At 31.8% G+C, this 14,122-nt stretch overlaps 1 long non-coding RNA gene across 3 annotated transcripts in view; it reads right to left on the bottom strand.

Moving 5' to 3' along the window:
* LOC116281280 (uncharacterized) overlaps positions 1 to 14,122 on the bottom strand; it is a 209,747-nt gene that overhangs the window by 90,281 nt on the left and 105,344 nt on the right. Inside the window, exon 4 of one of the 3 annotated variants that reach the window (XR_012072331.1) lies at positions 910 to 983. The exons of the other annotated variants lie outside the window; for them this stretch is intronic. This is a non-coding gene — a long non-coding RNA (uncharacterized lncRNA). The remainder of the gene's footprint in view (positions 1 to 909; positions 984 to 14,122) is intronic. 3 annotated transcript variants of the gene reach the window in all.

Genomic DNA, 14,122 nt, shown 5'->3' with positions numbered 1-14,122 from the left:
ATATGTATAAATAAATATACATTTATTTTCAAACTCATGCAAGAAGCTGTTTAAAGTGTTACATAGGATTACTTAATCCAAGACATTAGCACTACCCACAAGGTACGGGGGACAAAGAGCACAAGTACTTGAAAATCTAAATCATTGAATCAGTATTTGACATAGCTGGTATTTGTTACATTCTATATATTGTAAATCAGCTATATGGAAATAATTCAGCTACAGAGCCTGGTACTCAAGCAATTAAACAGGCTACCCTAGCTGTACAAGTAGGGGTTGCAGGATTGTTGCTCAGGAAAGTTGAGCAGTATGGTGAAATGAGGAATCATTATTCTGGGACATCTGGTCTCAATCAGCATTACCTTTCAGGAACAAATCAGAAATGGTAATGAGTAAAATTAGGTAGAGTACTTAAGTTTCAACCAAATGAACTGGGAAAGAAGGGAAAAATGGGAAAGATCCACTAATCATTCATTATTTTAATCACTGAATAAACATATAATGAATATCTACTATACACCAAGCACTATGGTATGTGCTGAATTTTCAAACATGGTCCTTGCCTTCATGGAGTTTGTAGTCTAGTTATTCAAAGAAACAGATAAAAGGAATATGGAATGCCATAACTGCTAGGTATTGGTGATATTGAAAGAAAACTGTCAACTGGCCCCAGCAATAATCAATTTATTACTACTGTGACCATACTGCAGTCTATATAAAATCTAAGTTTGGGAGTTTAGGTTGAAAAATTTATAGAAATTTACACAGGTTCTTAAAAATGAAGACCATCATTATTCTATATGAAGGGATGTAATTCTCTGATTGAAAGTAATTTGTACAATTAAATTAAAATGCTCTCTTTTTTAATATATTACCAAATTTTCCACACTCAAAGATCTCTGGATCTACCATTCATTTCTGTATAACATCATATGAAAGTGCTCCTGCCCTTCTCAGCCCCAAGGCCTGTTCCTAATGGTTCTCTACATAAAAGAGAAATAGAATTAAGCAGATCCCTTTAAATACTATAAACATTTTCTCATTTATAATATATACAAAAATGCATAAAAATTACAGTAAACTTTTTTGTAATACATTATTCCTAGTTGTCCTAGAGCTGTTCACTTATGGATTATAAAGCGATAGCTATGTTCTAGCTACAAGTTACAACAAGAAGGGTTTTTTAAATGGTCTTTTAGCTCACAATGCAAACATTATGCAAAGAGATACTCTCAGAATGTTAACATCTTCTGTTCCCTAACTAAAAAAAAAAAAAAATTAAGATAAAATAAAATAATTTAAAATTTAAAATATAATAGTGAGATTTTAAATCAATATTTTGTTATAATAAAATGAACTAGTTTTACAAAAGTGCATTTCTCACATTGTTGAAATATATCCATTTAAGAGCCAAAGTTGTATTTCTTTAACAATCTTTGATGAAACCTTTATATGAACATTATAAACTTCACTTTTTAAAAATAATTAGTATCATTATGAGCCTCAGTTATGCTGAGACAATACAAAGATTCTTCATTTAGCATTAAGGCAGGTATATAAGAATGATTTTCTTGGATTAAATGGCCTCAAATCACTAAGCTGTTTGCTCTGTGTTTGTTTACAGTTCTCTCTCCCCTCCCTTACTATCAGCCTGTCATCTCTTGTTTGTTCCTATCATTTTACTTTCATTTCAATCTTTTATATTAAAGTGACATAGATTTTAAGCAGTTTAAGGGCAATCTCCCACACTTTTGTGGGGTTTTAGACAAGTGAGTCAGCCAGAGAACACCTTCCTGATAAAGTGTCACTGTAATTAATGGTTTCAAGCCCCAGCTGGTTGATCCTACAAGAGATTAAAAAAAAAAAAAGAAATATTTTGCTTGTATCATTGATTATATTTAAAAAGTAATTTCATAAGTATAATCAAAATTATATATTATCTAAACGTGCAATTTCATCTAATGTTAAAATTGAAATATTAGACCCCTTGGTTTCACATGTTGACATTATTTTAGCATCATTATTTCAACCAGATGCAACTCTATTTGTTTTTGTGATTCTGAAAAAAATAAGCCATAAGCCAGTCCTAGTTTCCTTCATTCTGTTGATTAATTTGGGTTTCTCATATTTCCTATCAGTAAATCTCTTTGGCCTGATTCAGTGCAGCATTATCCTTCATTAGAGAGTCGGATTTCATGCTATCAGAGAACACTGTGGTAGAAAGGGACCTTAGAGATCATTTGCCTAGCCCTTTTATTTTAGAGATTAAAAAGGGATTTTAGAAAGATGCTGCCTTTTGAAAAATCTCTTTTGTTCTGATTAAACTTTATCCTTTTTGGTACACTTAAGTAAGTTTCTTGTATCTTCTTTACATAAACAGTCTCACTGTTATATAAGGCCAGCTAACTGGTACTGTACTTGAGACATTACCATGTTCAGGAAAAAAGAAAATAACATTTTGTTTGAAATTTCATACCCAATCATGTCCATAAATTACATCTATATATTACAATTTTATCCTAAGGAAGTTCTCAACTATGACCAAATAATTCCTATCACATCTTATCTCTTCCTTGTTCCAATTTCTATTTTATGCTATTGGTGAGGAGAGAGAGATATCTGGGAAGTCATTTTAGTGGTATTTCTGACAAGAAAAGGCCATTTCAGTACTTTTTTTTTCAGATCATAAAAGTAGTGTAATATATGGGAAATAAAGAAAAGAATATAACAAATAACAATGACCCATTAAATAAATAAATAAATAACAATGACCCATTATGTCACCACCCAGAGGCTGAATATCTTAAGGCATTTTATTTTGTCTTTTTGCTGTGCTTTTTTTCTTCACATGCATATATTTGAATTTGAAAGCCTGGCTACTTTCTTAAAAGATAATTTACTAGATTTTTTTAGTTCTGATGTAACACACCAATGACAGGCCTACAAAGTCAGTCTCAATAATTTCTCCTTCTGTGTCTACCATTTAACTCTTAGCTCAATGCAAGAGGAAGGGGAATTTTACTTAGAAGTAAAAGAAAAGTTCAAATCATTTTAATCCTGAAAAAAAACTGTAGAAAGGTGGGGAAATGCTTTGCTGAAAAGAGCATCAACAGCAGAAATTCCTCCCTTGACTACCTATTCAATCATTGGCAGGAGGGGATTTTGCAGAGTATCTCATTAAAAAAATCTAGAAGAAAGTGTGATCAAGGGAGAACTTTGAAAATTAGCTTTCTTAGTCTAATTTTACTTCTTGTACGGATTGGAAGTAAATTGAGAGCCAGAGGACCCCCCCAGGGCATTTGTCATAGTGTGGTGAAGTTATATCCTGTCAGACCATGGGCTGAGAGCAGTGGTTGAAAGCTTGAGAGTGCTTAGGTAAAGTGGAGAGATCAACTGAAAGATGGCTTCAGTACCCAAACCAAAAGAGCAGAATGCAAATTCACCTGCAAGATGGGTCCTGAGCCAGTAGAAAATACTCATTGCCCTGAACACCAGTAGGTGCCTTTGCACAATCAAAGACCAACACAGTTCCTTTATCTTCAAATTTGCAAAGACACAAAAACATCACCCTTCTTGTTCATATGGCATGAAGGTGATTTTTAGGGTGGGGAGATAATTAGAAAAAATGAAAAGTTTTATACTAAAATAAACAAACACTAAATGACACTTTAAATAGTTGGATTGTTTTTGACAGAATCATATACGTAGTCACTTCCTTTCCCCTCTGCCAAACACATACTGTCAAAGGTTGTGATCCAAAAGAAATATTCACAGATTACATATAACAAAAACAAAGAGTTACTTTTTCTCTATACATCTACACTATAGAATGGGTTGAAATTCACATATTTGCTTCATATGCATTTGCTTTCCTTAAATTTCTGTGGATAATGTGTGCTTTAGGCTGCTATATCTTATATTTGTTAAAGCATTATGCCATTAACAAGAGGATCGGGGATTTAATTTCAATGTCAACAGATTTAACATTTGCCTATCTAGACTTGAACTGTTCTTAAAAGCCATCACGCAAAAGCATGCCACTGTAGAAAATGTAGTAGAAAAAAACAGATGATAGTGTATTTATACAGATCTTTTTATGTGTTATTGAAGCCACAAGGTTGTTATTGTCATTACTTGATTTTATTTATTTCTAGCTAAAACTGAAATCCTTACATACAGAATAGCTGTAATACAAAAGATGCCCAAAGCAAAGGACCTGCACCACTAAAACTGTACTGTAGTTTTCTATGTCCCATCTCCTCTTTACTAGAAGGAATTCTCCTGAATTCTGTATTCAGGATTCCTGATTTTAAATAGAGGCCATCTTTTAATCATTTTGATAAGTGCAATTGCTGAAAATTGATACCCCAGGATATACCCCTCTCTTTAAAGAGAGATTCAGAGAAGTTATACTCATTAAAGACAAACACACCTGAGACTTTACAATCTTAAGTCTTGAAAGAACATTAAAAATGGAAATCTGTTTTTTTGAAGTATAAAGAATTATCTGAAATATTTTATGCAAAGAACAATTATTTTGCATATTTGAATTGTTCTGTGACTACGCAAATCTATTGTATTAGAAATATTATTTTTTAGAATGCTGGTAGACATACAGTTTTCCATAATTCTAGATCCAAATTTAGAAAATGGACAGCCATAAGATAAAGTAGTGCTATTCCTGGCAGAGAAAGAGTAGATGATTTAATATGGCCTCTGGAATTCTGACTGAAAATTATGTCACTGGAATTAGTTTTGGGCATCTACAAACTTGAATGCTCATGACAATCAGCTAAAATATTCTTATAAAACTTTACCATTTACAAAATCCTTTCACAATTTCTAAAAGAAAAGGCAACATAAATATCTTGATCTTACTTATTAATAATAAACAGCATTTATTTCATGTTTAGTTGATCCTATTTAAGTCTTCTATGTAGAAATAGAAGGCTTAGCATGGTTAATTAACTTGCCCTAGGTTGGCTGTACCTTGTAAATGTTAAAGTCAGAAATCAAACTGAAGGCTTAAAGTAGGTGGTAACTTCTACTGCATTAGAAGTTAAAATTGAGAAAAAAATTTAATGTGTTTATTAATTTATTTAAAAATAACAAAAAGTAAACTCCTTACATGTTAATATACATTTATAAGAACAAAACAAAAATGGTACTTTCCATAACAGAAATATTGAGAAGCATGACATTATTTTACATTTTTGCAAAATCTCTTTATTGGCTTAGTAGAAAGCAGCTCAACACATCTTTGGCATTCAGTCAGGTAGTCTCTGGATACTGGATACTCAGGTGAGAATAGAAGTAAAAGGAAACAAAACCTTAAATTGTAAAGAAATTAATTTTGATCTTACAATATCCCTGAAAGAATTTCAAGAATGCCTAGATTTTCATTAGGAAATCTCTATAATTTTTTCCAAATATACAATCTTAAATATTTTTCTGTTCTTATTTTTTATTGATGTGTAGTCAATTTACAATGTTAGTTTCACATGTGCAGCAAAGTGCAATTCTAAATCTTAACTGGTGATTTACATCTCTGAAACCCAGCTTTTGTTTTGTGGGTATGATCAAATTTCTTTTTAAGAAGCATCCTGAATCAGCATTGAAGAAGAGAGCCTGAAAAGAACACAAGGAGAATTCAGAAAACTACAGTAGCAAGAAATACTCAGTAGCGGTAACGGAAGTGCAGAGTAGAATAGATTCAAAGCCAATCTAAATAGAATCAGGCCCATGTTGGAAGCTGAACTGAATACAGATGGCATAAATGCATGATTGGATATTGATTAGCTCAAGTCACCAACAAGAGGCTGACAGATGATTAAATATTTGCCAATGTAAGTCCAGTCCTATGACAGCCAGTTAAATAAGGACCAGAGATATTTGCCACTGCCTTACTGCTAGAACACTCTACCCAGTTTTCTTAGAAGATATGGTAAAATAATTGGAAATTAAGGGAAAACAATGACTCTAAAAATGCTAGACCTACCAAACATCTTTCATTCAGGATGAGATAATGTGTTTTAGTACAAAAAACCTTGAGGAAACAGAAGTTTCATATCCTCTAATAACTACCTGAGAGATAGAGGTAAGTAGCTTAATCTCTCTACCTCAGTAATTCTAAATGAAAGAGATGAACAGAATGATATCTAACATTTTTGAAAGTTCAATGCATAATGTAACAAACAGGAGTGACAGTAGAAGACATACTGAAACATCTAATCAGCATTATACAGTTAAGTAACAAAACACACTTGATACTCTCATTTTGTTGAAAAAGGCTCTGATTATTTTATCATTATTGTTGGTATAACTTCAATATCTTTACAAAATATATATTGAAGAATGTTTTAAAAACAGTTTGGTTTTCTTTTAGGAATTGAGAGTGAGAGGGAAGTGATCAGTTTAGAAATATACTACTGGGAATTAGAGGAGTATAAAATAGGACATAAGTTGTAGATAAGAGAAAAAATGTAAAAATGTCTCAAGGGATCAAAATCAATGCCTGTAGTCAGACAGCAAGCACACATAGCCAAAGAAAGACAAAGTAGATTCTACGAGGACTTGAAAAATTAGGTAGAAAGGTCACACAAGAACTTGCATTTCCTGTGGCCTAGAGCAAGGAAAAGGGATAGAGAACATGGGAGATGTTTCCAAGAAAATGTTTCCAAGAAGGAAATGAGATGAACTGAAGCAGAAGCAATAATCTTCATCATAAATTAACCATAAAAATTCTTTAGATTAAAGCAAAATGAGAATGCACATACAAACTAATACTACATTCTAAGGAAATAAATCAATAAAAGGAAATTTGAACCATATATAGCCTAGCAAATTTTCTATTTATAAAGAAATAAAGCTGAGAGTCATTTATATAGAAAAAGGAATAAATAGCAAGTTAATTTCAGATCTTTCTTCTGCAGAAAACAATGGAGTACTTGATAGGATTCTAAAAAAAAGTTAATAATTAGAAAATTATGCCCTTTCAAGTTATTATCCATCATGCAGAAAACTAAAAGATATCCCCAGAAATGTATATGGGCTCAGAAATAATGCCACAAATAAATCTTAAATTAAAAAATAAAAATACATTGAATCTAACTCCAAAAATTCAGGAGGTATGTAACAGTCTACAACTTAAAAATGGAAAAAAATTATGGTATCAATGGATTAACAAAACTTATTCTGTTTGGACCCTAGAGTCAAAACTAAATTATCCAGCCAAAATGTGAGGCTTAATCCTGTAATACTATCTTCAACCATTTTTCTGTTTCTCCTTCCCCTATATGAGCAGATATCTCTTGAGCACACATCCTTCATCAAGAGTGATGATGGAATCTTCATTAAGAGTAATATGAATTGTTAAATATTGAAAAGTTCCTCAGCCAGAATGTGCAACAGTTGCAAAAAATGTACTTACTTCCGAGTACCTTAAGGCTCACAAATCAGAGAACAAAGAGATGCAAGAAGATGGACACTTGGCATTCCTGGGAAACAGTACTTCATTATGTAAGAATCTAACACATTCGTGTTAGCTGAAAGAAAGGATTTTCAAAATAATTAGTCTTTTTTTTAAAGTGTTTCTATCTCTCAAACTTTCTCTGCAGTCCAAGGAAGTCAGTCTTTGACACTGGCAACAGTACAGCCCACAAATCTTCAAGATATTTGGATACAGTCACCGTTTGCTTCAAGAACAAGTGCCAACATACGTAATGAAGCTTTTCCTGGGATCTGAATGGTGTTAATCATGACAGCAAATATTTAAGTTTATGTGTTCTGCTGAGCAGAAACAGCCATGTGTTCTATAATAAATTTAGTTATAGTCAAGGCCCTCTGACTTGTGGAGCTCTTCTGCACTGATCGAAAGGCCACATTCATGGGAACCATGTCCTATCCAACTTGCCCACACAGTATTAATACTATGTGCTCAAATATATATAACATATTTAATACTATGGGCATCATATACAATACTGTGTGCTTAAAACTGTAGAATTTGTTGAAATAACTTAAAATATAATCATCAAGAAACTGCTAAAGATATATATGGGAGAGGGTCTTAAATTTGTATTATGATACTTTTTGGAATCCACCAAATGAGTAAGTAAACTGACATAAAAATGTAACTAAGAATTTAAGACAATAAGGGATCAAAATGAAAGAGGATACATAATGGGGAATGCTTGCAATATTCTCTCCCTCTTTAGAGTATAGTTCCCAGTCATAAAAATGATAAAATAAATCATTAAAATGATATTACAAATAATGAAATATTGACAGCCCTTTTCAAAAGCAAATCCGACTTAACTTCTGAAAGAGAATCTGTTTACACTATATATAAAAAGCATTTTGTGAATCCAAAGCCTGCATACTTCTTGTACTAAAAGTATCTTCATTTTTATAAGCAGTATTTAACATAATTGTGCTACTAAGAGAAATTATAAAATGTAGCCTAAATAGTGATTGAGGAAGGAAAATGTATTTTTAACTGTCAATTTGTTGAAGCAAGTATAAGGCAATGTCACGCTACTATGGTCATATCTCAAAACATCTCTTTTTTTACTCCAAAATAAGAGATACTCTGTAATGCATTTGTGTATCTTGAGATGATTTCACTGAAATCAGTGTAGGGTTTCAATAAGGTAATCAAATCCTTCAGAGACTCTTCTAAATATAATTCTTAACCTGTGAGGTATTTTATATTCTCTTAAAAAGAATACCTGACAGAAATAAAATATGAAAGGATTTCCTTCTTAGTCCCCAAAGACATGCAGTGGATCTGATTCTGTTTCAGCCTGAGTCAACAAAAGGTATTAATGGAAATACTACATCTTAGTATGCTCCACATTGCTAAAGTTGACAAAAATAGTCTAAGGGTAAAAACCAAGCTAGAAAATTTTAACTTTAGTAGTTCATTGTGAACCTTGAAAAGAGTCATTAAGTCTGTATTTTGATGATATCTTCTTTGGGAAAAAATATGTATACATATATATTTAAGCGAGCCATTATTAATGTATTACTGTTTTATATCCCTACTTAAATGGTTCCAAAATCTACTTTCTTTAGGAATAAGGTTATATTGTACACACATAACTTTAAGAGCCATATGATAAAAAATCATTTTCCCGCTGCTGTATATACTCACTTCAAATTCTAGTTAAATGATTTATGCCATTCTGTCAGTTTTTCTCAATAAATCAAACATAATTTTGGTCTTCTAAAAATTCTGAAACTGATAGAAACTTAAAATTCTAGAACCACGGCAGAGTTTTCATCTAATTTATAGTTGTTAGTATTTCTGCTACAATGTGTAAAGTGTATTAATCACACATAACTGATAAACAGGAAAATGATGTCAATATGATGTGTAAATTAGTTAGCTCATACATGATATTCCCTAGCACTTTTGTGCTTTGTGCCAAGTATCTGCTGAATGCATCAAACCATTAAAGAATCCACTGATCCCACAATCAACCTCTTGGATCAAGTTGGGAAACTCTTCTAACTTGGAAATGATTATTACATAGTTAGCTGTGATATTTGTGTATTAGGTAAAATGGTAGCCCCCAAAAGACAGGCCTACATCCTAATTCCTGGAACTTGTGAATATTGTCTTATTAGGAAAAAGGATCTTTGCAAGTGTAATTAAGGATCTTGAGATGAAGACATCCTGGATCATCTGGATGGGCCCTAAATCTACTAATGTATCCTTATAAGAAGAAGGCAAAGGGAGATTTGAGATAGAAGAAGAGAAGAAACGCAGAGGACAAGGCTGTGTGAAAATGAAGGCAGAGATTGGAGCAGTGCAACCACAGGCTGGAAGAAGCAGGGAACTAAATTTCCCCTAGAGCTTCTGGAGGGAGTATTGCCCTGACAAAACCTTGACTTTAGATTTAGGGCATCCAGAGCTATGAGAGAATAAACGTTTGTTGTTTTAAGCCACCCAGTTTGTGGAAATCCGTTATGGCAGCCCTGGCATACTCCTATACCTTGTAATTTTTGTTTTTGTCTCCACAGTAAAGCAACCTAACTCAAAACCTTCCTTATTCCTCATTCCAGAGCTACCATTCTTGCTTTTTTTTTTTTTTTGGTAAACAAAGTCATATATGTACTTTAATATTTATACTTACTAGAGATTTCATATATTTTTTAACCGTACCAGCATATTTATAAGAAATGCCACTATTTGTGTTTATGTTTCTATTACAAAGTTTTACAGATTGTTAGTGGCCTTGTCTATCCTTAATTTTACCACAAAGCTCTGTCATTTTTAATGCTAGATTTTGCAAAAGAGCTTAAGATGTTGTAAGAATAACTATTTAGTGAAATGATAGAAATGCCTATATTTTATGTGAACAGATGCCCCATCAAAAACTTAATTCTATATAGAATTGACAGCATAAAATGTTAATGATCATTTAAAGTTTAATTCATAATTTATAGGATAAATAAAATTACAGAAGCAGAGAATCAGATGTGATCTTGTTGATTATTTTGTCTGACTTTCAGACAGTTGCAAGAAGCCTCTCTGTAACATTTGTTAGATTGTCATCCAATAACTGGTTGAAGATTTCTATTGAAGGAGCACCCAAAACTTTAAAAGACAGCCCATTCAAATCGAGGTCTTAAAGCCATCTATGATTTCTAAATTACAACTTTTTCAAATATATTTAAATCTTACTTTTTTTCATTTTTACTTTCATTTATACTTACATTTTTCTGCACTTGCATATTTAAATTTAAAATAGTCTTTCTTTAGGTAAAATAAAACTTAATAGGGTGACTAAGAGTTTGGTACAGTGAAGATATAGAGAACTAGGAGCAATAAAATTCTCTACGGAGATATTGCAAAGTAAAAATATGATCTGGGTAAAAAACCCCAATGTTCATCATCTGATAATTGGATAAACAAAAGGTAGTACATCTAAATAATGAAATATTATTCAGCACTATAAAAATGGTACAATATGGGTAAGTCTTGAAAACATTATGCTAAGTGAAAAAAGCCAGGCACACACACATACAGACACACACAATTATTTGATTCCATTTTATGAAATGTCTAGAATAGGCACATCTATGGAGTAATTAGTGGTTGTCAGGAACTGGCAGTAAGGGATAACGCAGAGTGACTGCTAATGGATTTCTTTTTGAGGCAATGACAGTTTCTGATATTAGGTAATTGCAACTGCACAACCCTATAAATACACTAAAAACTACTAAATTGTACATTTTAAAATTTGAATTTGATGATATATAAATTATATCTCAGTAAAGCTGTTGTAAAACACATACACAACACAAAAACAAACAAAAAACAAAACAAGATCTATGTGGTGTAAGAAGCTCTGAGAAGGGAAGCAAAGCAAACTCTAATAGACTTGAAAGCCTGAGAACTTCACATCACCTACAGACAGATGATACTTCTGAAAATCCTGGTCAGCAAATCAGTGCACAGCAGCCAAAACTGAGTCAGGATTGTACACATTCTGATTCAAAGACATCTGTAACGAGACTATTTAAATTCTGTGGTGTTAGAGGCCGGGTCCTATGGATCTTTGAAACTCACTAACCAGATGTCCTTTCCAGAACATTTTACACTGAGAGAAGCTATAGGATTTTGAATCTAAATTGAATAGGTTCAGATAGAGTTATGGGGAAAAAAAGAGAGCCAACAGATTTAAAAAATGCATGCCTATATTTTTTAAAATCTATAAAAATAACAAAAGAAGTTCTACAGCCATAACGTTAGAAATGCTATCTTGACATATTCTCTTTAAGAATACAGGAAGGAAGACTAAAATGAACATTAGAAGATTGTGGTAAAGCCCGTGCAAATATACTATAAATGAAATATGTTTACCTACAACAAATCAATGGAATGATATATTTATAAAATTCAAGGAAAGAAAACATGAGCCAAACATTTTATTTACAACCAAACTTACTTACAAATAAATAATTTATAAATTATTATAAACATGGAATACTGTTCTTAATGAACACTTCTATGAGAGCAAGATTCATGCAACTAAAATGACTGAATAAATAAGAGTACAGATAATGATTAGTGGCAAATATTAAGTATAAACCATACTTCAAATTAAATGATGGTTATAATCAAATTAAATAGTATATAATGTCTATGCACTGTGATAATATGCAACTATCAAAAATGGTGTGGGGGAATAGAGTAAATGAAAAGTAAATAAACTCACAGATGCCTTATTAGTATTAACATAAAGTAAAATAAAAATAATTTAAACTAGCTGCTGTGGGGATTCATTATATTTTTCTCCCTGCTTTCATATATGTTTGAAATTATTCATAATAAGAATGTTAATAAAAGAGATAACTTTGAAGTTTGCAGTTTAAAGGGTATTGCAATAAAATAAACAAAACAATGAGACTTGAAACAGAGCAGTAGTGAGGGGAAGAGTAAGGAGAAAACAGGATGTATTATTGGACAGAACTGACTGTAGTCTGTGACCTGTGGAGATTAAAAGAATAGAGGTGCCAAATATGCCTCCAAGGTTCTGGATGAGATGATCTGGTAGATTGTGGATGTCATAATCAAAGCATGATACACATGAGGAAGAGTGATGCAATTAATTTATATGGGAGCACAGAAGAATAATACATTTGGCACAGAAAGTGAAGAGATGTATCTGGAGAGCTTAAATTTACTAAAAACACTAAGGTAAAATGAAATAATTAGCTATATTAATGTTTTGAATTCTAAGCCCAAATTAACAATAAAGTCTATCAAATAACTTCAGAATTGACTCCCTCTTTTCCTTCCCCTCGGTTCTGGTTTGTGGAGAGTTCTCCTCTGTCAATTCATCTCTCTTGCTTTCTCCTCTATTCTTACATTCGAAAATTTTTTATTGTTTTCAGCAAATGATGTGCCCTTGTTTTAAAAATTCAAACTATAGGAGAAAATGCTAAAAGTTGTTTAAAAGAAAAACAGACCACTGTCTTCTAATTCTGCTGCCCAGAATTAGGAGACCTGAAGTTCTTTTAATTGTTTATCCTGCCATTTATTTTTGCATTTTGAAATTACATACAAATTCTACCAACTCTGAATTTATCATTTAATAGATTATCTATTTCCATTAGGATAACTATTTAGTTCTTACACTCATTTATTCTACAATCACAATACAGTTATGTCACATTAATGTTAAATCAGCATTTGGTGCTTCTATTATTGCATTTATATTACATTTTTTTTCCTTTTTAGACAAAGTTTCTTCATTTTTCATGAAGTTTGTAATTACTACTTTTTTTTCACATTTTTAGTTTTCCTTGGTCCTTTATAATGCATCTTCTCACGTCATCCAATAGTCCTTCAATTAAATTTTCTCTTTTTTAAATCTTTCTTTAATTGAAGTAAAGTTAATTCAATTAACCATGAGATCTAACATAACATATTGTATGAGTTTTCTTCTAGCCACCAAAAACCTGAAGAGGCCTTAGCTTTAAAAGCTTCTGCATAGCTGTGGGCTCAAACATCCCATCACCATAATTCTGTGAATTTCCTTCCCAGTATGGATAGGGAGAGCCAGTATATTGTAGGGTTTACAAGCACATTTTAAAGCCAGTTCTAACAGGGTTTAACTCCTACTTCTCAGGATATAAATATATATATATATATTTTTTGAGTTAATTAAGATAATATAATATATATAAGATATAAATGAGTTAATATGTATACAGTGTTTAAAGATGTTAATTCACAAAGGTAAATGACATACAGTATTTTTAAATAAAAACTTTCTTCCTGCATCATATCCATGGCTTACTTTCTTGGCTTCTACTGTTTTGGTGGAACAGATGTTCCAAGAGCTCCTTGAGATAGGATGGGAGATAAATTGTTGAGATGCTGCATGTTGAAAATGTACTTCTTCTACTCTTACACTTGCTCAAAATTCTAGTTTAAAAATATTAAAAATATTTCAATCATACAATTAAATTAATCAAAATTGTAATCAATCATGTGAGAAACTCAATGTAATTGGGTAATTAATTAAAGTGCTTTATAAAATCTTAGAGAAATAGCATAAGGAGTCCCTGCATCAAAAGCTAAAACTAAATTAGTAAATTCTGACAC

This window comes from Vicugna pacos, chromosome 1 (assembly GCF_048564905.1).
Source record: "Vicugna pacos chromosome 1, VicPac4, whole genome shotgun sequence".
Classification (NCBI taxonomy): domain Eukaryota; kingdom Metazoa; phylum Chordata; class Mammalia; order Artiodactyla; family Camelidae; genus Vicugna; species Vicugna pacos.
The sequence above is the reverse complement of the archived record's forward strand: the minus strand, read 5'-3'. Positions and strand labels throughout refer to the sequence as shown.